Raw genomic sequence first — 25064 nt, 5'->3', positions numbered from 1 at the left:
GGTATGCATCCAGTCAGATTTGTGGATGAATATGAGGGTCGGAAATTTACAGAAAAGAAAAAGAATATAGAGACAGTAAATCAAAGTCATGGTGACAGTGAATAAGAAGATGCTGTATTAGAAGAAATATTAAATAGGAGACCGCCACCATATCAGCCAAGTTCTTTATGGACTACTCCGAATGCTCCAACAATAGATGAAAGAAATGATAAAATCCCAAGACCAGATTCAAGTTTAAAAGATGTGCCAGACAGAGTAGAGGTTAGATATACTCCAAATACACCTGTTGCGAAAGCTAGAATTACAGGTACTCCTGTATCAAGGAATGATTCACACAGAAGTGTGCAAAGTAGTGAAAATAGAAATGATGTACAACCAAATATTTCTGATTATGAATGCTCTACACATGAATTAATTCAGAATCTTACTAAAAATATGGAAGCAGTGACTGTCCCTGTAACGATAGGACCAGTAATACCAGTATTTGAAAATCAGAAAATAAAAGAACCAAGCTTGACAATCCCGTTACAACAAAGTTTGCAAAAAGCAAGAGAGAATATTTATCCTGATTTGTCAGAAATAAAGCGAATTGGTAATGTGAATCCACCTGAATTGACTTTTAACCAAAGTTCATTGTACAAATACCCGATTGGTGCAGAATCTGGCTCTGCAACACCAGAGAAAAGTCTGGATAAAATAGATGTAATACAAACTCCAGTAGGACCGTCAAATAGGGATTTGAGTGAGTGGATTAAAACATTGAAATTAAAGGAGAATGAACCGAAAATATTGGATGTAGCCAAACTAAAAGTAGATATGGAAGAATTAATTATTGTAACAATTGGTACAGATGGACTGAAAGCATATCAGGATGATGAACTTATGTTTATGTGTAAAAGCATTACATGGAGAGCTAAATCAGTATATGATCAGTTGGAGGAATTAGCAAATGAATTGGGAGTGGAATTTTAAAAATTCAAATCATTGCAGAAATCATATAGAGTGGATTTTGCAGAAAGGGACATTGAAAACATGAATACTGCAGGAAGATTGTTGCAAATAAAATAGCTAATTGTGCTGTTGCGAAGATGGGGAGATGTAAGTAAATGGAGACATAAGTGGGCAGAGAAGAAGGAAGAGAATAGTGATAAATCCACATTAGCTTTTCCGATCAGGGAAAAAGAGGCAGTAACAACTGAGTTTCCTATGAGAGAGATACCTGGAGGAGGATATGTACATGTCCCTTGGAGCAGACAGGATATATTGTCCTTTACTAATGATTTCCCAATATTGAGAGAGAAACCGGTACAATGGTATCGACAATTAGACATATTTGTGAAAGTGTCAAAAGTTCTGTGGATTGATCTGGATGGATTGTTTGACATAGTAGTGCCAGCAGATTTATGGACAAAATGCAAAATAGCTATAGATTGGCCAAGGGAAGAATTTGCCAGAGACAAAGTTACTGGAGCTCCGTCACCAGATGTAATGCGGAAATATGAACAAGTAATAGTATGGTTGAAAAATAAGATACCTCTAAAAGAGACTGATTGGGTAAAAATAGACAGGACCACACAAGAGCCAAAAGAATCAGTACATTCATTTTATGAAACATTGCTGTTAGTCTTTAAACAGTATAGTGGTTATGAGGAATTAAATGAGAAAGATATGAGCCACTTCATATACTGATTTGTGTATGGATTAAGACAAGATATTGGAGACATGATTCGACACAATGTGATAGGATGGCAGTCATGTACTGTGGAATGTTTTGAGAAAAGCGAAACATTGCAGTGAAGAGATTGATGCAAAACAGAAAAAGCTAAAAGAGAAAGCCAGTTGGGCACAGTCAAAAGTAGCGGAACAGCAAGTGGCGCAAATGGAAAGTAAAAATGCAGGGAATCAAGGAAATTTTAAGGGTAAACCAAAGTTAGTGGGAAACATAGATGAACTAAAGAAGAAACATCCTTGTTTTAATTGCGGCAAGTTAGGGCACTGGAAGAAAGAGTGTAAATGTCCACCAAGAGTTAATGCAGAAAATAATCCATTGAATTTGCAGGTGCAGTTTGAGGTAAATCCACAACAGCAGATAGCAAATCAGCAAAGTCAGGTGCCACAACCGCCACAGCCAAACAGTGTAAACCAGCAGAGATACCGTGCAGATACAGGATTCAGCGGAGGTGAACAGGTAAAAACACTGCAAAGAGTGAATGCGTGTCCTCAGTATTGGTTACAAGAAGAAGGTGGCAGTGAGTCGGATGAAAGTTTATGACGGTGTCTGAGAGAGGGAGAAGAGTGTGTGCTTGGAGCCACTCTTGAGGTAGATCAGTCTGGTCCATTTGTGAACGGAAAAGTGAATGATGTAGAAATAACTTTCCTAGTGGACAATGGTGCTACCCGTTCTACCGTAAGATCAATGGAAATCCAAAATACTCCTCTCTCGGGAGAGTCCATCCAAGTTGTAGGTGTAGCAAATTAACAGATACAAACTCCTTTGACAGAACCAGTTGAAGTAGAAATTGGAAGTTACAAAGATATGCATTAATTTGTAGTGTGTGATAGTAGTCCTGTAAATCTGTTAGGTAGGGATATACTGTGTAAAATGAATTGTGCCAAATATTGCTCACCAGACGGCATAGCATTGCAAACCCCAGATGAAAACAGTTTGTACAAAATGACGATGCTTATGAATGAGGCAGAGCAGAACAAGTTATTTCCTGTTTTTGATCGAGAAAAGATTCCTGTTGAATTGAAAGAAGTAGTGAAAGAGGAAGTATGGGATTTTACTGGGAAATATATAGGATTAATGAAAGGAGTTGATCCTGTAAAAATCACAGTGAAAGAAGGTGCAAGTTACCCAAATATACCTCAGTATAAGATGACTGCAGAAATAATTGAAGGAATCACTCCAGTGATTGATAAAATGATTGAGCAAGGGATTCTTAGAGAAATAGAAAGCAGCCCTTGTAACTTACCGATCATGGGACTGAAAACGCCAAACGGAACATTTAGAATTGTTCAGGACCTTAGAAAAGTTAATAAAATTGTTGTCCCATGTTGCCCGATAGTTCCAAATCCAGCAGTGATTTTGTACCGAATTCCTCATGATGCAGAGTGGTATACAGTGATTGATCTATGCAATGCGTTCTTTACTGTCCCATTAGATACAGAAAGTCAGACAATTTTTGCGTTCCGATTCCAGAATCGTATTCTAGCATGGTGTAGAATTCCACAAGGGTACACTGAGAGTCCATCGATTTTTAACCAGTTGCTAAAGAAATCATTAGAAAGTCTGAACATGCCTGGAGAGTCTGTATTAGTACAGTATATAGATGATCTTTTGATTGCATCAAAAACAAAGGATGCATGTATAAGTGACACAGTAGCATTGTTGAATCATTTGGCAGAAGAAGGACATAAAGTGTTACAATAGAAAGAATCAGAATGATACAAGGAATGCAACCGCCCAAAACTCAAAGACAAGTAAGAATGTTCCTGGGAATGGTAGGGTATTGTAGACAGTGGATTAGTGGTTTTTCATTGATTGCAAAACCATTGCAGAGACTGACAAAAGCAGACATCAGAGACCCAATAGTTTTGACTAAAACTGAAATGGAAGCATTTGAACAGCTAAATACAAAACTGTGCGAAGCACCAGCTTTAGGAATGCCTGATTATGAAAAAGAGTTTGAATTGTACTGCAGTGAGCGAGAAGGATGTGCATTGTCAGTATTAAATCAGAGACATGTAAAAATGAGAAAACCAATTGCGTATTTCTCAGCTGTTTTGGACCCTGTTGCAAAGGCTTTGCCAGGATGCCTGAAAGCAGTAGCAGCAATCAGTGTAAGACTGGAGCAGAGTGAGGGAATTGTGATGGGATTTCCTGTGAGGGTGTATGTACCTCATTCAGTGGAGATTCTCCTCACAAGAGCAAAAACACAATACATGACCAACAGCAGAATGACCCGTTATGAAAAGGTATTTTTGGGAGCTGAAAATGTGACCATTGTTAGATGTGTGAATGTTAATCCTTCTACATTGTTACCTGACACTATTGAAGCAGAAGAGAAAGGTGAACTTGATCATAAATGTCTGGATGTTCTTGAGTATTGCACAAAACCAAGGTCGGACATTAAGGATGAACCATTACCTGAATCAGATTATGTGATGTTTGTAGATGGATCGTGTCTTAGAACAGAGAGTGGCATTTTGAGTGCTGCTTATGCCATTTGCACAGTAGCAGAAGTGTTTGAAACATCTTGTTTGAAAGGAATTCATTCTGCTCAAGTAGCAGAGTTGATTGCTTTGATACGAGCATGTGAACTGGGAAAAGAGGTGAAAGTAACCATAGTGACTGATAGTTAATATGGTTATGGAGTTGTTCATGATTATGGACAACTTTGGTCTCAAAGAGGTTATTTAACTTCTGCGGGAACACTCATTCGGAATGCTGAGTTTGTGAAGACACTGATTGATGTAATTCAGCTTCCTACAAGAATAGCTGTGGTAAAATGTACAGCACATAAAAGGAATGAGGATTATATTTCTATAGGGAATAATTATGCGGATGCCATTGCTAAGCATTGTGCGAAAAATCAAATTTAAATCAATCAAGACAAATCAAAAGAACATGTTCTGAGTCCTTTAATGCTAAATACTGTAGTTGAGACATGGCAGGAAATGAAGCAGATACAGGAAGAGGCAGAACCAGAAGAAAAGGATATTTGGCTAAAGGCAGGATGTAGACAGCGAGAAGAAGATGAAATTTGGGTTTACAAAGATGAAAGACCAGTAATGCCTGATTGCATGATTTCAGACATGGCTCGAATGTACCATGGTCAGGCCCATATTGGAAGAGATGCCATGATTCATCTTTTCATAAAAACTTGGTATAATCCTAAATTTAGGATGATTGCTGAGAGTTTGTGTCAAAGATGCCTAGTGTGCCAACAATTCAATCCAAACAGAAAAACCGTTGTGAGTTTGGGAACCATAGGACGGGAGGGTGGTCCATTCACAAGAGTTCAAATGAATTTTGTGGAATTGCCTCCATGCAACAGACTTAGATATGTTCTTGTGATAATCTGCTTGTTCTCACGATGGGTTGAAGCATCCCCACAAGGAGAAATGATGGAATACCTGTTGCTAAATTGTCCTTACGAGAAATAATACAGCGATTCGGTTTCCCAGTGTCCATTGAATCAGACCGCGGACCACATTTTCAAAATGAGTTGATGCAAATGATCTGTGAAGCTTTGGACATTCGCCAGAAGCTGCATTGTGCTTACAGACCTGAGGCTTCAGGGGTAGTAGAGCAGGTAAATGGAACCATTAAAAATAGAATTGCAAAGATGTGTTTGGCAACGGGACTTAAGTGGCCAGAGGCGTTGCCACTTGTTTTGATGACATTGAGAAGTATTCCTGACAGAAAAACTGGACTAAGTCCACATGAAATTTTGATGGGCAGGGTTATGAGACAAGCTTATGTACCTGTTTATAAATTGCTAACCATAAATGATGATATCATATTGGACTACTGCAAAAATCTGTCTGATGTGGTAACTTCTGTGCTCCACCAGGTGGGAACTGAGTCAAATTCTAAAGAGAAAAATCCAGCTCATGATCTAGTCCCTGGAGACTGGGTTCGAGTGAAAGTACATCGCAGAAGAAACTGTTTGGTACCTTGGTGGCAGAAGCGATGACAGGTAATCCTGGTCAGTACTACTGCAGACAAATGTGCTGGATTGAAGAGGTGGGTACATGCCAGCCACACGATCCGTGTGCCTGCACCTGAATACCCATACGATGGTGAAAGTACAACTGACTCTGATTCTGAAGCTGAATCAGAAGAGAATCCAGATACTGAAGATCAACAGGAACTTCGACATCTGGAAGTATCAGAAGCCAGTTCTGCGTCTGAAGGTGAAGGTGAAAGGGAGATTGTGGAGATACCAGATTCCGAAGATCAACTTGAAGGTCGAGAATCGGTAAAGACAGACACCAGAAAAGACGCAAAAGAAAGTGAAAACAAGGTCATTGAAGTGGAAAAAGCTGAAGAGAAATCGGAAATCCCTGAAGGCAGGAACGGAAATCCTGAAACTGGGGAAGAGGAAGTGACTCGTGAAAAGGATGAGATTCCAAGTACCAGTTATGAAGGTGTTCCTAACAGAGTGACAGAAAAGAAAGCTGAATCTGATGAAGATAAAGACATTGTGAAAATCATAATCAATGACACAGTTGAAGATACAGAAAGTGAAACTGATGACAGTTCAGATGATATTGTGTTAAGAAAAAGTCCAAGGAAAAGAGCTTGGAGAGTGGAGCATAACACAAAAGAGCCAAAGACCAAGAGAATCCGTAAGGGAGATAATTGGCCTAAAGAAACTGGTGGACTGAGATTTAAGCTTGTAAACAAAGACAAAGAGACAGAAAGAGCAGGTGAATGAGATCACCAGCCAGAGAGAAGCATTGGGAAAGAAAATAGAAGTTGTACAAAGGCCAAAAAGAGTAAGACGACCAAATCAGAAATACAAATCGCATGAGTGGACTTATATAGTCCTACCACCCATTGTTGAAGTTATTAGCAGTCAGGAAAATTTGTTCTGCCTAAAAGAAATTGGGAAAAGTGAGTAAAGAAGTCAACTTAAGAGAAAATTGATTGGTAATTAAAGTATATGATATTAAGTACAAGTCTGGAGTCCTGTGAGACGAACATTGTAAATATAGAAAAGGTCGGAGTTGACACAAGGTCGAAGAAACTGTATTAGTAAACTGATATTGTAGAATCTATAGGTGACACAAGGTCGAAGAAAATTGTGTTAGGGAAAATGCCGACTAACAATCATAAAACAAAGTGTTCTATTTTTAGAAATTGGTGCAGATGTTCTTCCATTTGTATGGGACTTTTGATAATATTATGGATAATTTTAGCTATTGTTATTCCTTTCCAGGATAATTTAACAAAATTAAAATCAAATGTGAGTTTGAATAAGCCAAGTGAGAAAGTAGAAGATCATGAGACTCGTGTGTATAAACCAGAGTTGCATCAGGATAGTCCATCAGTGACTAGTCACAAAATACATTTTCAAAGTTATGGCTTGAATATATCAACACCATGAATGTTGATGATTGTTATGTTTGTGTGAAATTCTCTGCATCAGTGTCAGAAGGTGTGACGTATCATCACCTTCCTCTTACATATGGAGTAACCTTTAGTGTGATTGCAAGTTTGTTTTATCAGCTTGGAAGATTTGAATACCATTATTCCAATACAGATGAGATATTTGCTAAATTAAGGATTGATAATTCTTTGAATAAAAAGAGACCTGGAAAAGTTATGGGAGAATATTTTTTACAAATGGAGGAATTATCTCACGAGTATGCTTTTAAACATAATTTGACATGTAAATTGAGAATGGAGGAAAGAACCTTTCAAGATATGGTTAAAGGGAGAAGAATTGCTTATAAAAGAAGTGAAAAAGTAAAACATGAAAAATCTAAATATTGGACATTTAATGATGAAAATCTGGATGATAAGAATGTGAATGTGGCCATAAACATAGATACACCAATGTTAGGGAAATTTTGTATAAGAAGATACAATACTGTGTATGACAATTATTCTGTGGGTGCAAGTCAATGTAAAGACACTTATAGAATTATAGGGGGTTGGGGATTTAAAGGAGGAAAAGATCCTGTTTTCCCGAGTGTTTATTTTATTTGCGGGAATAGAGCTTATTACAAGCTACCGGACCATTGGTATGGAATTTGTTATGTGGATTTGGTCTTTCCTAAAATTTCCCATGTAGATAGAGGTACTAATGGTAAACATGAGATAGGCAAAGTTCTTAGGAGAAAGAAAAGAGAGAGTGTATTAAAAATAATAGGTGATGTTTTTGGAGCACTGATACCAGCAGTGGGAATTTCATTCAATGCAAACAAAATCCGAAAAATGTCGATGATAGTTGATCGATTGTCAACAGATACTGCAGGAGGTTTCCTGATGGTTGATACTGAAATGGTTGAAGGTGTTCTTGAGAAGTTAGGTAGAAGTCTTACAGCAATTAAGCATTGGTTTCAAGAAATAGGTAGTTCTATAGTAGGTAAAATACTAATACCAATAAGAATTATAGTAATAGTGATTTTTCTGATAAGACTATGTTGTATATGTAAAAGTAGAAGAGATTTTAGAAAATCAAGAAAGAAGACAATACAAGAAAGAAAGGCAAGAGAAAAGAATGAAATTGAGATGGAAGAAGTCAGAGAGAACATTTTTAAAGAAATAAAGGAGAAGGATACTAGAGTATAGATCATAATAATATGAAGAACTTGAAACATGTTCTGGTAAATTTTCCAAAATTTTGAGAGAACATTTGGTGATAGAATCACCAAATGAGGGAATTGATGGAGCGAGGTGGTAAATGCTAAATTTTGTGTACCCCTTGTGAAATTAATGTTCCATAACTTTAACATTTACTAATGGTGTGATGTGTTTAAATAACCAACCTTAGAGTAATATGCATTCACAAACACATGGGAAGTACTAATTTTGCTTGCATGGAGTGAAATAATTAACTAATATATGTTGTCATTGTAATGTGAACTAATGTGCAGCTTAATTATAAACAGATGCAATTAAATGTGCTTATTGTGCTAAAAGGTCGCTGGACATGTAAGTATAAAACGCATTTATGTGGCTTATTTGCTAGGTAAAAACTAATAGGGAAATATTAGAATGGTGGGAGGTAAACAGAAGGGTCTCATTACCATAATTACCATGAATTTGTGTTTGTTTCTATGATAGTTCCAAAATGTGGCCTGTGAGGCCTAGGCTGAAAATGGCCGATTTGAGTCACTGCGAGCGAGTATGGGCCTACGCATGCGCATCAAAAATTTCTGCCAGCGCGAGTAAGCTGACTGTGCTTGATGGGAAGTTCAAGGCCACCTTACACCGGAACCTAGAAGGGGTGCCAAGCATGGACGATGTAATGCCTAAAGCCTGGGAAAGTAAATGCATTTGTCTATATCTGAGCTTTTAAAATAAATGATCATTTTTGAAAATAAAGTTAAAGATTCTTATTGAATAAAGAGAATAATAAATGCCTAAATGTCAGACATACTAAAGTTTGCTTTGAATAAAAATTAGATAAATGAAGAAACCAAACGCGGGTCTTTGATTCTTCCTACGCCTAATTTTCGTTCTGCTAGATCCATTGCCATTATGGTGGTGTGTCTGAATAAAATGGTGATTAAAGAAACCATGGTAAAAATGTTTTAAACTATAGGTGTATATAATAAATAGTTAAATAGGTCTAGACACTCCGCCAATGTTATAGGGAGACTCCTAGGTTGATGGCCTAAATCCTTGAAGCTGAAATGAATGAACAAAGTAAGTATACAGTGTAATGCGTCCCACTGTTGAATGTTATGCGTGTTTCTGAAGTTTTGGAGAAATGGTCATGGTGATTTTAAATATGTTCTGAAGTCCCGCTGTATCAAACCAAATTGATCCCCCCTCCACCAAAGCCCTTTACATAAGCTTCAGTTTGGGAACTCTTCCCCTCACTTCATTCACCTCTAAATTGAAACATGGCCCAGTGGGAAGTAGCCTCTTCCCAGAATTCAACGGGTGTTAGGAAACTGATGACCATCTGCTGCTTTTATTACCCTTTTTACTTGGAGCAATGAAAACGCTGGATTGTCCCCCTTCGACATTTGTTAGGAGTGCATCATTATAGGGTTGACATGAGAATTTGAAGAGTGGACACCTCGCCCACCCTTGTGTTTTTAGAGAGTGTTTGGCCAATCCAGCGCAAAGACATTCCACACTAATCTTTAGGGCTGAGATCAATGTTTTGTCACATAACGATACCGAATTGTATCATTCCTCTCTTGTACGCACAGGGCCATATGTACAAAGAAGTGGCAGAGTGAGGCATTAGCCGTCATGGCTTAATGCCTCACTCCGCCAATTCAGAAAAGCAAGGCTGCCCCATATTTACAAGAATAATGTGCAGGCATGATTTTCACCTTGGGATAGCGTTACGCTTAGCAGTTTAGCGCCAACGCAGTCACCCTTGCACCATAGTGCAAGGGTGTCTGCATGCAGGGAAAGATTGTTTATGTGTTGGAAGGTGTCCCTTCCTACACATAAACACTCTTTACATGCTGTTTTGTCACTTCTATGTGCCCCATATTTACAAGAATAATGTGCAGGCATGATTTTCACCTTGGGATAGCGTTACGCTTAGCAGTTTAGCGCCAACGCAGTCACCCTTGCACCATAGTGCAAGGGTGTCTGCATGCAGGGAAAGATTGTTTATGTGTTGGAAGGTGTCCCTTCCTACACATAAACACTCTTTACATGCTGTTTTGTCACTTCTATGTGTGCTGCTTAATACAGCACACATGAAAGTTACAAAATGTCATTTTTTTAAAATACTGTTTATGTGCAGGAAGGGACATCTTCCAACACATAAACAATCCAAGGCGTTTTGTTTTTTTCCATGTGTGCTGCTATTTTGCTGTTGCTCCATTGCTCCACGGGACACGAAGACCCCATTCTCCCCAAAGGTAAAACAGCTAATCCTGCTTGAGATTTGTAAAGCACAGCGGTCCTCCTCCCCCTCATGGCACCTGCTGCAAGTTGAGAAAAGGTGCTCCTTTTAAAAAATCTCTGTCTCCTGCTGACAAAATTAGATGCCATTAGTTGTTCTATACTCATGGTGGTGCACCCTAGCCAATAGGAGCCCTCTGTAGGCACATACTAATGTCCAAATTGTAGTGGGTAATTTCTTGATTGTTTCATTTTTTTGGTTTACAGTCCTTGATAGTTCTGCTTTCTCTTCCTTATCAGTAGCTGGAGCCTGGGCCTGTCCACCTTCCAATCCAAGTTAATCACCTGACCCGGGCTCTTGATAGTTCTTAACAAGTCAATGTAATTGAATGAACTGCAGAAACATAAAACTGTTAATTGTTGCTCCAACCCACTAACAGATTCAGAAAAAGATTAGGAAGCAGGGGTACAGAGAATATGCAGGAGAATCCTGGACCATCAAACACATGCCACTGTTATATCTGTAATTAGAACATTGGAATGTTGGGAGCTCCATTGCAGACAATGGAGTGCTCCCTGCTTCTAAGGGCCGGTAAAGGCTGCAGAGCAACATTCTAATGTTCTACAAAGGCTTCTCAAAGCTAAAGGGGATTTATATCCCCTCGAGCTTCGAGAACACTTTGTTTAATTTGTTAGAACATTTTGCCCTCTAGTGGCAGAATGTTCTAATAGCCTTATAGCCCTTCGTAGAAGGGCTATACCGGCTATTAAAGTCCTGCTGTCTCTTTAAAGTCCCTCGCCTTCGGCTCGGGCCTTTAACGATTCAGCGGGCCTTTAATAGCCAGTATATCCCGCTACGGCGGGCTATAAGGCTATATTAGAACATTAGAATGTTGGGAGCTCCATTGAAAACAATGGAGTGCTCTGGGCCTATAATGGTTGGTATAAGCCTGGAGCTCCAACATTTCAATGTTTTTTTGTTCACAGCTCTGGCTGTGAACAAAGGGTTCAGGGAGCCTGAGGGGATTCTAATCCCCTCATGCTCCCAAAAGGCTTTGTTTTTTTTGTTAGAACATACTGTCCTCTAGTGACAGAATGTTCTAATAGCCTTATAGCCCTTCGTAGATGGGCTATACCGCTATTAAAGTCCCTCTCCCTTGTTAAAGGCCCTTGCCTTCGGCTCAGGGCCTTTAACGCTGGAGAGGGCCTTTAATAGCCCGTATAGCCCTCTACGGCGGGCTGTAAGGCTATATTATATATGTATTCATATAGTGAGGCGTTGAATTGCTTTTCAGCAAGTAGCATGCTACTCCGGAACCGAAGGAACAGCGGTGCGTTTGTATAGGGGAATTTAATATGTTAATTTGAGTGCTGGGCATGTGAGTCTGGTAGTTTGATTGAATACATATGTATAAATACTTTTTTAATCATAAGTAATATATACATTTGTTAAGCAGATCTGAAGAATACCTACATATTTTTAAACCAAAAATAGTATAGAGATTTTGTTGGAAAGTGGCCTTCTCTGAAGGGTGACCCTAACTTTTTCTCTTTCCCCACCTCTTTAACTGACCTCGTTTTTGTTGGCTTTAAGACTCTGAGCACTTTACCACTCCTAGCCAGTGCTAAAGTGCATGTCAATTAATCAATAAATCAGGATTTATAAAGGGCGGCTAATCGTCCGATAGGGTATCCAGGCGCTTGCAGGCCCCAGAATCTTATTCGAACAACAAGGTCTAGAAGGCCAGTTGGGATTTTGGAAGTGAGGTGACGATCCGGGGGTGCGTGAGGAGGCGGTTCTAGATGTTTGCTGCAATGTGGGAGGAGCGTCCTCCCCTTCAGCTACAAGATGTGGGGAGCATGGGCAAGTGAAAGGGCGGCAGAGCGTTGTCTTCTTGATGGTTGGTGAAAGATCAGATGGTGGTTAATGTAGGTGAGTCCTTGATTGTGTAGAGCCTTGTCTGTAAAGAGAGGGAAAGTAGAGTTTCTTGAGGTGGGGTGCGATGTAGATTCAACGGGAAAGGACGAGGATGAGTCTGGCTGCAGCGTTTAATATGGTCTGAAGTCTCTGTAGAGGTTGTGCAGCCATTCCTACGTTGGGGGGATGGCCATAGTCCAGTCAGCTGGTGATGAGGGCTTGTATGATGGTGCATCTAGTGTGTAGGGGTAGACGCTTGAAATTTTTAGATAGCATGTGCAGAGTGAGGAAGTAGGCGGAGTAGACAGTGTTGATATGTGATTTCATGGTGAGTTTGTTGTCAATGATGAATCCGAGGTTTCTGGCATGGTTGGAGGGAGCAAGTGCAGGTCCTAGGTCTGATGGTCATCAGGAGTCGTTTCACGTGTTGCTGATGTTGCCAAAGATCAGTACGTACGTCTTCTTTGTGTTCAGCTTCGGTCAGTTGTTTTTTATTCAGTCGGCCACATTTGTCATACATCCATGGAAGTCATTTCTGATGGTGATGAGGTCGTCAGTGAGTGAAAAGATGAGTTGGGTGACGTCTGCATATGAAATTATAATGAGACCGTGGGATCTAATGATGTTGGCCATCGGGGTCATATGGTCATGTGCTCTCTCCTTTAAACATGGTAACATTGATTCATACCCAATGGGCATAATTAATTTACTTATAAGTCCTTAGTAATGCGCACTACATGGGCGCAGGGCCTGTAAATTAAATGCCTCTAGTGGGACTGTAGCACTGTTTGAGCCACCCACTTAAGTAGCTCCTTAACCATTTTGCAGGTCTGCCTCTGCATAGCTTGGGTGTGCAGTTTTACTACCTTGTCAACTTGGCATTTACAACCCTGTGTCAACCCTTAAACTCCCCTTTTATTATGCATAAGTAAACCCCAAGGAAGGCCCTAGGTAGCCAATAGGGCAGGGTGCTGTGTAAGTAAAAGGTAGGAAAAGTAGTTTTGAATTGTGCATGTCCTGGTAGTGAAAAACATCTAAATGTGTTTTTCCCTACACCTCATTGGGAATTCCCTATTACACCTTTAAGCTGTAACTCCTGATTGAGAAGTATTAGGTCTGTCATGTTTCATATCATTGGAATGATAGTGATAAATCCTCTATACTGATAAAGTTCGATTTAACATTACTATTTTAGAAATGCCACTTAAAAAAAGTTTTAGATACATAGATGATACACTGAATTCAGAGTAAATCAAACATTCGCCACCAGTCAATAGATCTGGGTTAAATCCATTGTTCTTTTGCTCACCATGCCACCCTAGTTTAGACTCTGGAGTCAAGCTATCCTGGCAAATGAGGGGTGAAACTCTGAAACTGGTCTAGGGATGCTTGTTTCCAGTCCAGGGAGGACCGGGCCCGGCAGTTCAGGCTGGACTGTTCCCATTAGGTGCAGGGTAAAGACTGATTTGCATATTGTTGGGTTTAAACTGGAATGGCATGGGGAGCAAAAACAACTATGGATTTAGGCCCAGATCGCTGTACTGGGGTGAAAGTATTTAATTGTTCTACATTCTGTCTGACAATTGCTCTTTTTGCACTTTTAAAAAGTTGGCATTTTTCTGTGCTTAAAGCTCTGTGTGCCGGCAGCCTATCTGCAATACATATCTGGGGTGGGTGACAGCTTGACTTAGTGCATTTCACTAGACAGCCACACACAAATGAAGGTTAGGTGTGTATGAGTGCCCATCTGCATCCTGATGGCTCATCCTGGGCAGAATGGGGGGAGGATCTGACACTTACACCTGAATAGGTAGAGTCCTGTCCCCATTCAAAGGGTTGATTACCCCCCTGTATTTGGTCTGGATCCTAGGCTAGGAACAAAGAACCTTTGTGCACTTCAAAACCGCTTCTTTAAAGTCACCCCCACTTCAAAGGCTAAACTGGGTATAAGTACTGGGTCTCTGACCTCACCAAATTAGACACTTCTGGACCTGTAAGGAACCTCTGTCAGACGACTGCTGTGCTGCTACAAGGACTGGCACTCTGTTGGACTGCTGCTCTGGAAGAACTGATTTTCTGCTGTGCTATCCTGCTGCCTGCTGCTCTTTGACACTGCTGAGGAGGAGCTCGACTCTGCCTCGAACCCAGAGTGATCTCCAAGGGGCTTGGTGGCTTGCCTCCTGTTGCTGAGACTTAGGGCCTTAAAAGTATCTGCCCGGCTGCTGTATCTGGTCCATTGGAAGTGGTCCCAGATACTTGTTCTAGGGAAATGAACGCATTTCCAGTATGCATGTTGGAAAACTGGTTCATTTACCCTGTTGTGGGAGCAGAATCAGTGCATTACATTCTGAACCAGTGCATCGGAACTGCTGCATTGCCGCCGCTGCAGGGTGGGAAGATCAATGCATCCCCTCAACTGTGTGGAGAAAGCAGCACATCATCTACAGAACCAAAGTTCTCTGCTTATCGCACCTTCTGCATGAAGAAAATCAGCACTTCACCTCGACTGCAGGATCGATATCGATATTAATGAATCGCTAGTCTGCCCATTCACAAACTTTCTGGTTGCTGCAGCTGGGGCCATATTATCCTGCTGACTGACTTGCTGGGACGCTGCCCTGGTCCTTGTCATGAAGCTGCGGTCCTGCTGAGGGATGTGAGGTGCACGAGGGCTGCCATTGTTGACCGCCACCCAGAAACCCACAACACCCAGCATTCTGTGCGGCGCGCATGCCGCCCACAGCACCGTGATCGCCAGGAGGCGCTCAAAAGGGGGCCCATTCTCAAACTTACTGGTTGCTACTGCTGGGGCCATATTATCCTGCTGACTGACTTGCTGGGACGCTGCCCTGGTCCTTGCCGTGAAGCTGCAGTGCTGCTGACGGACGCAAGGTGCACGAGGGCTGCCATTGTTGTCCGCCACCCAGGAAACCACAACCCCCAGCATTCTGTGCAGCGCACACACCGCGCACCGCATCGTGAGCACCAGGAGGCGCTCAAAAGGGGGCTAGGGCTCCCGTGGGGCGGGACCCCATTTGCAAACTTACTGGTTGCTGCTGCTGGGGCCATATTATCCTGCTGACTGACTTGCTGAGACGCTGCCCTGGTCCTTGCCGTGAAGCTGCGGTCCTGCTGACGGACGCGAGGTGCACGAGGGCCGCCATTGTTGCCCGCCACCCAGGAAACCACAACCCCCAGCATTCTGTGCGGCGCGCACGCCGCGCACCGCACCATGAGCGCCAGGAGGCGCTCAAAAGGGGGCTAGGGCTCCCGCAGTGTCTGATGCACATGGACCAAGGGCTGGCCCATCCGTGCCCATTAAGGTCTGGTAGAGGCCGGGCTGGGCCACCCCCTTAACATCATTATCATCAGAACCCTGATTGACTGCCCCAATGCATGGCTAACTACTGGAAGAAGAGGTGAGGACAAGGTGAAGGTGACTAATAGCTGGCTCCTGTCTTACTAACAAATGTTTGGAGGTGGCCAAAGGGCCCGCTCAGACATTTAGGGCCCAGGAAAACACAGAGGGCATTGGGACAGAACCTATTAATTTTTTTAAGGTACTGGACTGTCATCTATTTATTAGTCCGTCCAAATTCGTTATTTGGTAGGATGAGTAAGTGGAAAGCAAAGGACTCCCTGGTGGGGGGGGGGGTGTAAAAGAGACCCTTGATGCCTTCCTATCTAGAGCAGAGTCATTATTAGTCCACGAAATACAGTTGGCCGAGATGAGACTCTCATTGGACTCGATTGTGGTGCAAAAGCGATCTTCAATGGGCAGTATAGCTACAATTAAGTCACCCATTGTCTGTACTCCATCAGGTCAAGACAAACCAAAAAGTGGTCACATTGTAAATGGCTAAATTCCGTCCGCTTTATCTCCACAGGTGGCGAGACTATCAACCCAAACTAGCGGGTTATTATCTGATGATATGAGCCTGTCAGAGATTACTGTGGAAGAGAGGGAGAGGGGCTCTGATTTAAACTCGATATCAGCACAGGAGGAGGGCGTGGAGAAGGAGACCCTGCACTGACCATAGCTTCAACTAGCGGCGAAATTACCCCAAGGGAAGGCGGGGAGGTGGTTACCCGTTCTAAAAGGGCTCTAATGGACAAAGGCATCGCAAACAGTGTTGTCATTCCATCGGCTGGTCCTAGAGCCTCATTAAAGGGAACCCGAGGGGTGGGGCGTCACATTACTAATGGTAAATCAAAGCAGAAGGATGCACCTAAAGCATCCAGGTCTAAAGACACAGAAGGTTCCGTAGTTAGCCATCAGTGCCTTAACTGTGGAGAGGCGGAAAAGTCTTGGGCGGATATGGAACTGTGGTTTAGGTTGGAACCAAATGTTATCCACCCACCTAGAGCCCATACATGAGAAAATTAAACTGATAGAAGGGAAATTGTCCCTGATGACCGAATAGAACAGCATCCTGACAAATGGGGTAACAGGGCACCCAGTTAACTGCTTGGGAGCACTAGATGGTTCCACACCCCCAAGGGCTGTAATTCCCCTGGAGAGAAAAGAGGGTGGGATGCACGAATGTGAACAGCTGGAGGGAACAAAGGAGGGTCTAGACAAAGAGCAAACGGCGGGGTCCACGGAGGGAAATGTCCGAGACAAAGAGTTACTGTGGCAAGAGGGGGAACAGCAGTCCAAAACCCGAGCTCTAACACAGGCCCCACAAATATAGAGGGTAGAGCACCTAGACCACATGAAACTGCTCCCACCTCAAATGAATCCGTTAGGTGTACTGCAGGCCTGCCGGTTCTAGATCTACCGCCGGCATCATGCTCATACACAGTAGTCTTGACAGGGGTTCCGGCCCTTAGTGGAAATATAGAAGAAACCCCACGTATGTTGATCAACAAGGCGGGCCACTGGCTGAATAGAAATGTAGGTTTTAACATCTCAAACCATAGGCATTTATTAATGGCAAGAAGGGTGTCCGGATTGGACGCAGTAGGAAGAGTTTCCCTGGAGACACTGTGATCTTAAATCTAAGGTATTCAGGGCTGGTACATGTTCTCCTCACCCAGCGAAAGGGGTCCTTCCAGGAGGAGGGCGGATCAAGTATTAGACTGCTCCCACTGGGGTTCTTTTTCAGGGATATGATGGGTGTGAATAACCATGACGAGCAGAGGAGACATCTAGTAGGACCCGCTTGAGGGGGTCCCTCCGTCCTGCTAACTAACCAGTATGCCCATCTCAATAACGTATCAGCCCTGGACAACATAGATTGACTTGACAGGAGTACGTCAATTAGGGATGGCCACGGATCGGAGAGCCTGTCTCTTAATGCAGGCACGGGAGGGACAGTTATGTTAAAGGGTAATGATTTTATTATTCCCTCTTTACCTGGAGACCCATAGTTGGCTCGTCGTTGAAGGGAACACCCAAGTACCTAATGTATCTCTCAGTCCTAATATGTGCCTGATATTAGATAGCCCAGATGTCCTCAAACAGGGTAACACTGAGATAATTTCATAGAATATAGCTGGACTCTCATCTAAAATACATAACTATGAATGGCTAGCTTACATAAAGAAATTCATGGTTATTTGCCTTCAGGAAACGTGGGAGATGGACAGTAGTGCATTTTCCCTAGAAGGTTATAAAATGTACTTTGTAACAGCATGCAAGGCAGCTACGGGAAGAGCAAGGAAAGGGCTGATCACATACGTGAACTTGAGGTTACAGGGGATGTGGGACCACTTGGGTTGGGACTCAGATTTTATGCAGGGGATTAGATTTTCCAACAAGGGTTATAAGTTAATTTTCATTCATTGTTATGATGCTATTTTAACAGGACAGACCACAATAGGACTGAATGATCTGGAGTGTAGGCTCGCAGGTATACAAGATCACGGGGCACGGATGTCCGAGGTGGTGTTACTCAGTGACTTTAACTGCCACCTGTGCCCAAACTTGAAACTCTGAAGAGGGGATTTGTCTTCCTGCCCACTGGAAGAGGGCCCGCACTTAGAGCACACAAGGGAGGTAAACGAGGTAAACAAGGTGTTAGGTTTTCATGATCTCTCACACACTATGGACCTGATTAAAGCAGGGAGAATAGATTGAAACTTTTAAAGGTAGAGGCTTTGATTATTTTATTGATTTAATTTTTGTTTCCAACACGTTAAAGCGTTGGATTTTAAGTTTTAAGATATATGTAAGCATCTTTAGAGATCATAAACCTTTGGTCATGTCGCTCAGGGACCCAAATTTAACCAAGCACTCTGTTCGAATGGGGGAGAGTCGTACGATAAGTGCCACTGATCAAGGAAGGAGGCTCAGAAGGTCCCAGGTTGAAGCAGATGCCTTTTATAGAGCCTTATTGGCAGACAAAGAACAGCAATAAGTGCTTAAACCTAACAGTGGATGGGGCAGAACTGGTCAAAGCCTTTGAGGGCATCACTCAGTATATCGATGGCTAAATCAGGAGTAGATCCAATAAAGATGGAAAGGAGGACCATAGTTGGTTTGACCATCAATGCTCCTTTTCCCTGAAGGAGCTAAAGTCAGCATTAAAAGCTGTCCCAAAGGACAGGACAAGGGTGTCCACATGTAGGCAGTAAAACGACATAAAACCTCCTTGCACCAGCAGGCGTGGGAGAATATGAGGGAAGCGGTCGAGTCCAAGAACTCAACCACTTTTTGGAAGGTTATAAATGATCCCTGCTTCCAAGATGCTAATAAACCAAAGGTAGCAAATCATACCCTGCCAGAATCTTAGTACGGGCATTTTAACGGCCTCTACCATCACAGCAGGTCCGATGAACCACCAGAAGCTGAGGAGGGGGGCGAGACTACTTCCCAGATAACATTCTCCTTGGGCAAGATAAAGGCGGGTATTGAGGGTCTGACAAGGAATAAGGCTCCAGGGCCCTATGGGGTTCCCCCTGACCTTTTTCTGAGTCAGGTAGAACTTTGGTCGCCCATATTGACCAGGGTCAATAATGCAGCAGTGGAATCGGATATGCCTGCATCCTGGTCCACCATTAAAAAATGGGGTATCACCCAAAATAGTCAGAGGACATGGGTATCAAATGATAAGCATGAAAAAATGGTCCTAGACCTATATTTAGTATTTAGGACAAATCAATTATTTATAAAAAATATACTAGTACATAGAAATTAATCCTAAACGGAGAAAGAAAAATGTTTTTTATTTTTTATAAAGAATTGATTGGTCCTAAATACTAAATGTAGGTCTAGGACCTTTTTTTCATGCATCCTGGTCCACAGCTACAATCGTCCCCATTTTTAAAAAGGAAAATAAGGACAGCCCATTGTGTTACTGTCCCATTTCCCTTATTGATGTGACAGTGAAAGTTTTAGGCAGGGTTATCCTCAACCGGTTATTGGACTGGGCGGGGGAACACCACATAATCACTGACACTAAGTATGGGTTTAGGTCAGGACGATCAATTACCGACCAATGCCTTAATGTATACCTATTGGTAGCCAAGTATACGATTGCTAGTCAAGAAACGGTGTACTTGGCTTTCATGGACCTGCCGGCAGTATTTGACCGGGTGAACCGTAGGAAATTGTGGGAACTTATGGGAGCTCTTGGTGTGGATCCTGGTCTGGTAAATATTTTGAGAGCATTACACCGGAACACTTTCTCCCAAGTTATGTTATGTTATGGGAATTTGTAGAGCGCACAGCTGCCCCAGCAAAGGGGCGTCCCGGCGCTGATCCTAAACAAAACACAACAGAGAACAGAAAGACACCCTGGTTTTAAGGGAATAGATGAGTTTTAATGGCTTTCCTAAATAGGTACAGCTCATTTATTTCTCGGATATGGCCTGGTAAGGTGTTCCATAGCTTTGCAGCTAGGAACCGGAAGGAGCGTCCACCGGCTCTGCTTCGCTTGACCCGGGGGACTTCAACCAGATTCTGGCCAGCTGAGCGTAGGGCCCGCGTGGGCACATACATCTTCAGCAAAGGTTTTAGCATTTTAGGGCTTGACTGTTTTAATATTTTAAAAGAGATACATAGAACCTTAAACTTTATTCGCTGGGCTACTGGAAGCCAGTGGAGTTTGCGGATGGTTTTGGAAGTAGAGCTGAAACGCGGCAGGCCTATTAAAGCTCTTGCAGCCGCATTCTGAATGCGTTGCAGACGGGCAGTTTCTGCTTTATTGGTACCAAGAAGCAGAGAGGAGGTGTAGTCCAATCTGGACAGCACCGTAGATTGGACAATAACTTGTCTGGTATCTGGGTCAAAAAATGTCAATATTGCTTTTAAACTACGTAGTATACCGAAGCACGTAGCGGCAACTTTTTTTGTTTGGGTGATAAAACTTAGAGCTGGATCTAACCACATTCCCAGGTTCTTTACTTCTGGCTTAGGTGCAGGAGCTTTTCCCAAATTAGAAGGCCACCAGTGGTCTCCCCAAAGTTCCGGGTTTCTGCCCACCAGTAACACCTCCGTCTTGGCGGCGTTAAGTTGTACACAGTTGGCTGTCAGCCACTCTGCTACAGAAGCCAGGCCTGAATTGAATTTGAGATGATCCATAGCATTTCCTTCCGATAGAGCAACCACGAGCTGCGTGTCGTCAGCGTACGACACGATGTTAAGGTCCCACGCTTTATCGACAGCAGCCAACGGCTGGACGTACAAATTGAACAGGGTGGGGCTCAATGCCAAGCCCTGAGGAACCCCCTGCTCAATAGAGTACGCCTTAGAGAGGAAGGGAGGAGTTGGTCAGGAAAGACCTAAACCAAGCAAGGGCCACATCAGTGATCCCTGCCTCTTCAAGCCGGCGGAGCAGGATCTGGTGGGATACAGTCTTAAACGCGACACTGAGGTCCAGTAGGATCAGTGCTGCCATTTGGCCCTGGTCAAGAGAGGCCCGAAGGTGCTCTGTCATAGCCAGGAGCGCCGTGTCCGTACTATGCCCAGCGCGAAATCCGTGCTGAGTATCATCCAGAGTGTCATTGGAGTTGAGAACATTAGTAAGAATGGAATTTACATGGGCCTCAGCAATCTTAGTGCCCCAGGGAAGCAACGATATGGGTCTAAAATTTTCGGGTTTCTGAGGGTCTAAGGTAGGATTTTTTAGTATGGGAGAGACCCATGCCTGTTTCCATTTAGCCGGCACAATTCTAGTTGAGAAGGAGGCATTAATAAGACTATGTTATGGGGAAAAACAGTACAGGGAGGAGTCTTTAAATTGGGCAGGCTTAAGAGGGTCCATCGGGGGGAGCCCGATTTAATGAGCTTAGTTAGCTGATCGAACCTCTCATTAGAGATTTCGGGGATAACTGATAACCTAGAGACAGGACTAGGTCTTGTGTCTAAGCCACCGCTGGGCTGGGTCTCAGGGGTAAAGGCCAGGTAGATGCCCCGGATCTTTTCCACAAAGAAGGAAGCTATCTCTTCGCATTGAGCCGCTGAAGTAACAATATTAACAGCTGATTTCTTTGTGTTAAGATCCTTGAGAATTTTAAAAATCACTTTAGCCGGATTGGGGCTGATTTTTATTTCGGTGGCATAGTATACTGCCCGAGTCCTACAGATGGCTTTGTGATATAATTTGAGTTGTTTTAGATAACAGACCTTTTTTTCATTGGAATAGTCTTTTCTCCAATCGCTTTCATATCTCTTACAGATCTTTTTAATGCCCGCCAAGGTCTCGTCAAACCAGGGATTGGCGTCCTGGGTACGTCTCGTACTCCAGGTTACTGGAATAAGTCTATCCGGTGCCTGGGTCAGCCAGGTGCAGAACGAGCCGTAACCTAATTCAATGTCAAAAAAGGGGTTCAAAGGGTTGGTTTCCAAAAGGATGTGAAAATCCGATAAGCGGAGTGTACGCCAGGGCCTTTTACGTACGGCTGTTTGTGTTTTACATTTGTCAGGGGTGGATATACAAAAATTCAGTGCAACCATAGAATGATCTGACCAGGCAATAGGTGTAGGAGCAGGGGAGCTGGATGATTCAATATTCGTAAAGATAGGATCCAGCGTATAGTGTTAGTGGGACCTTTAACTAATTGAAAGAGCTGGAAGGCTGCTAGATCAGCAATCAGGGTGGAGATCAGCAGTTCTTGTTCCAGCTCGAAATGGAGATTGAGGCCACCCAAAATGCTAAAGTTGGCTGATCTCATGGCACAGGCGTCCACGATCTCCAGAAGAGATGTATTAAACCGGCACATCGGTCCAGGGGGTCTGTATATTAGTAGCCCCGAAAAAGTAAAATGAGCATTAACAGAGATATTAAAATGTCCACATTCAGCCCCTTTTAAATTAACCTTCTCAAAGGAGCAGGAATAGATTGTTCTCGTAATCACAGCAATGCCGCCTCCTCTTGATACCCTATTAATCAGAGTAATCGAGTATCCAGGCGGAAGTGCTAGGTTAGAGATAGTCGTTAGATCATCACTCATCCAGGTTTCAGTAATGAAGAGGATATCCGGAGATTTGTCCACTACGAGCTTGAATATTTCAGCATGGTGCTTAGGTAAAGATCTAACATTTAACTGAAGCACTTTCAGTTGATGCTGTGCAGGGGAAGGAATACAAGCTCCTATAGTAGTGGGGATTGGAAGACTAAATAGATCACAAGAGCAAGTGACCGGGCCACTCATGGGATCAAAGGGGGCGAGATAATCCTGAAATATGGAAGGGCGCAGGTTAAGTAGCTCAGTTGGTTATAATGAGGAGGGGAGAACCACTGTTCCCTTCCCATGCTCAAGGGGGGTAAGACAGGACTGTATTTTGGCCCCTTTCTAATTTACTCTGTATATAAATGGTCTGGAGCAGGCGCTAGGCATCCTTGGGGTGGACTTGCCAAGGATAGGAATGAGAGGGATCCCCGTTCTGCTTTTTGCAGAAGACACAGTGCTTCTCACGCGAACCCTTCGTGGGCTACAATGTCTGATAGATGGTTTTGTCTGTTTCATGGAGAATTTAGACTTGTCTGCCAACCTTTCAAAATCATATATTATGGAGGCGGGTAAAACCCCAAAAAGGAAATATATTTATTTGATTGGCTCTCACTGGCTGGAAAAAGTGCGGACGTTCTCATATCTGGGGATACTGTTTGACACCTGTCTTAGTTTTAAAGCCCTGATAGAAGAGAAATGTCGGACTTTAGCTAGCTGCTCCTGGGCAATTATGAATTTTTTGCATAGGCTGGGCCGTTGGTCCGGGAACAAATTTTAAGAATGTATAATTGGATGTGCTGTGCCAAAACTCTTTACAGTAGTGAGGTCTGGGAATTATTGATTCGCAACATCTACAAATTGAAGAGAATAAATATCAGCGGCGGCTGTTGAAAGTCCCACAAAGCACTTCGTCCCATAATATTCATGAGGAACTGGGTGTTAGGCACATTAGAGACAGGTTAGAACTTAAACCCCTTACATGCTGGATCAAAATTTGGATAAACCCTGAGGCCGAATTAAGTAAGCAGATTATAAAGGATTGTATTGCCAGTGACCAGGGCCGGAACATTCCCTGGCTGAAGAATGTGAGGGAAACCCTAACAGACAAGGGCTGTGCAGATTATTTTAACCATCCCTTAAAACTGTTACACCGGGATAAGGCGCATGTTAAGGTGGAATTCCAGAAGCACGTGGAATCCGGTTGGGAAGACAGGGAGCTGATCAAACCCTCCTTGAGAGCACACCTTTTGACCAAATCTTGTCTAGGTATTGAGCCTTACTTGTCATTTTTTCACAATGCCCAGGGCAGATTTTTAATGACACTCTTCAGGCTAAACATATTACATCATTGTTTAGTGGTGCCAGCAGGTTACACAACATCCACAGAGGTGAAGGGCCCGTGCGGCTGCAACCAATGGTCTCCGCAGGATACCCTTCACTTTCTTTTACAGTGTTCCTACTATGCGCGCCCCAGGAAGCTATTTTTAAAAAGTATTTTAAAAACGCCGGTTTTAAGCGGGCAAAGGTGGTCTTACTGTTTCTGAAGCTGTCCACAGAGGTTTTAGCACTTTGTTGTACTGTAAATTTTTTAAGGTAGGCATCAAGACTCAGAAACACAAGAGGCGAGGGGTGAATATACATGGTTGTATTACTGGCTTGCTAAAGGTGTTACTAGTGAATTGGGTGGGGGAGGGCATTTTTGTACAAGGGATTATTATTTGTGAATTTGTTGAGCCTGTTTTTATATGTCACCCCTTATTAACCCCTTCCATGCTCATGACAAGGTCAACTCGTCATGGGTTTTACCTGCCCTGTGCTTATGACGAGTTGACCTTGTCATGAAACTATAGAATTCAAGGGTTTGCAGCACAGGACGGGAAAACCCCCTAGCAGCCAAGGTGTTAATTTACTTCGACCAATTCAAATCCAGGACTATTTATTTATGACCCACATAAGAACGATATAGGAGAAGGGGCTCCATCTGTGATGGATTGCGCATGTATTTTTGGTTTGGTCTATTGATATTGTGATGTTTGTCTCTGTTACATTATTGTAATTTTATGGTATTGTGTTTTATGCCGAATAAAGTATATTGAATTGAATTTAATTGATTTGCATTTTGCTGGGTTCAAACTGGAATGGCATGGGGAGCAAAAAAAACGATGGATTTAGGCCCAGATCCCTGGGGTGAAA

Source organism: Lissotriton vulgaris, chromosome 1_1 (genome assembly GCF_964263255.1).
Source record: "Lissotriton vulgaris chromosome 1_1, aLisVul1.2, whole genome shotgun sequence".
NCBI classification, from domain to species: Eukaryota; Metazoa; Chordata; class Amphibia; order Caudata; family Salamandridae; genus Lissotriton; species Lissotriton vulgaris.
Note: the sequence above shows the minus strand (reverse complement) of the source record.